A 2,133-nucleotide genomic window follows, 5' to 3' on the forward strand; every position below is an offset into this window, starting at 1 on the left:
AATTAAGACTATGTATCTGAGTACAATATAATTATTTTGTTTTAAAAAATACTCTTCAAGCAAAAGTGTCAACCAGAGAACAACTAAACATACAGCAAGTCGGAGGCATGGATGGGGCAAGGGCAGAACCCCAAGCCACAACTCTCCTTGCCTGGAGGAGCATCTTCACTAGCAGGCTACGAAGTCCCACACCATACTCTCTGTGTCCCCATCCCCCAGGGTGACTTGAGTTTGGGTGGGGTTTTTTTAATTCAAGTTGTAACATTGTTATGGTTTGAGAAAACCCATAACAATTTCTTGTCCTTTAGACAATTATTCTATCACCTGATGACCCCTCCCCACCGGGAAGGGGATTTGGGGAAAACAAGGAAACACGAGCATTGAAATATAAATAGATTTAATAGGATAAGACTAAATAATTAACATTAATACTAAAGAACCAGTATCGATCCCGATACTAATATAAGATATAAAAAATTATACTCAGCCCATTCTCTCAGCAGAAGCTGTGCACTCCCAGCAGGGGACAGCAAATGTGGGACACTGCGAGCACTGCGGCTTCAGGAGGAAGGGAAGGGTTCAGGGGTCCGGCACTGGGGCAAGAAGTTCTCAGTATTGCCACCACCACGGGAGAGAGAGAACTTCTCAGTAAACTTTCTAATTTATATTGAATGTGACGTTCATGGCATGAAATAATCCTGTTGGCCAGCCTGGGTCAAGTGCCTGGGTCTCGCTCCTCCTCATCCCCGCACCTGGCAAGGCTCAAAAACAGAGACCTTGAAACCCACATACCATAGCTGGCTATGAAGTAAATATTTTCACACATTCAGACACTAGAGTCTTCCAAAAGTGCAGTTTTCCCAAGCATTAGAAGAGAAGTTAGTCCTGTGTCACTCAATCCAGGATAAACACTTAGGCATCAGCTCTGCAGGAAATACAGTTTATAACTTGTCAACATTTTGCATCTAGAACAAAAGACTGAATTTATTTTGTTTCTTTAAATCTCCCCTGCTTTCAGCTACCTTCTTCACAATGTATTTTGAAGTGCACTATTCTGCATAGCTCTCTTTCCCCAAGTGTCTTTACAGTCCTCTGTGGCCTATTTAAGTTAGGAAGATAAGTTAACATGGAAATAGAAGGAGGCTGCAAACAAGTAGAGTGTAAAAGTATCTTTAAGAATAGAGAGAGGAAAAAAAAAAAAAAGATAACTGTTCCTCCACTTGTAAATAGAAATAGAGAAGCTTGCTTATATGACGTGTCTCCCTCCAGATGAGATAAGACAGTGGTATTGCTGAGGCTTGTGTGGTTTGCAGCACTGCACTTACAGAACACACACCACTTGTGAATCCTGTGCAAGCCTACGCATGCCAAGAAAGGTAGTCTAAAAATCAAACGAATTATAGCTGGTATATTAAACCCAGAATCTTACCGGCAAATCTTCATGTTACTCATCTATGAGAATTTGATTAATTAATATTAAAGTGAATGAAAGAACACAGCCTTGACATCCATGGTAAACTAGTGTAGGAATAAAGACAAGTCCAAATGTCTCCCCACATTTTGAAATGAAAGATATTCTCTGTTTTGCATAAGTTTTATACTGTATTTAAACAGGAAAAAAAGAATCAACACTCATCCACTTTATTTAAAAAAAAACATGAAAATTAGCTTTATGAATAGTCCTACATATAAGCAGCATTTTTAATCCTTTTTAAGACAGCAGGTGAAGAAGACTCACATTTTATACAATTATTGATTTACGCTGTGAACGGTCTGTGGACTGAAAAAGGTTTACTGACTGTATTGCAGTAGCACCTGGAGACCTCCAACTGCAGGCAGATGCAGAGTTTCCCAGGGAATCTGAAAAAGACTAGATGTTCTGGAGCAGCAACAATCTAGCCACACCAGAAAACGGAGGACGGAAGGGTTTTGTTGACTCCTGCTTTGAAAGCGTGAAGGAAGCAGCAACAAAATGCAAGGTTTAGGAATAATGCCCCCATTGACATCAGCAAGAGACAAGCCAGGAGAAGCCAAAGCCCACTGAAAAATTCAATTTGAAGCCAAATCTATGTCCAACTCCAGTGGATTCGGTTTTCTTCCTTGCTCCTCTCCACATACTCTTTTTTTCTTTTT

The sequence above is a fragment of the Chroicocephalus ridibundus genome, chromosome 4, assembly GCF_963924245.1.
Source record: "Chroicocephalus ridibundus chromosome 4, bChrRid1.1, whole genome shotgun sequence".
Lineage (NCBI taxonomy): Eukaryota > Metazoa > Chordata > Aves > Charadriiformes > Laridae > Chroicocephalus > Chroicocephalus ridibundus.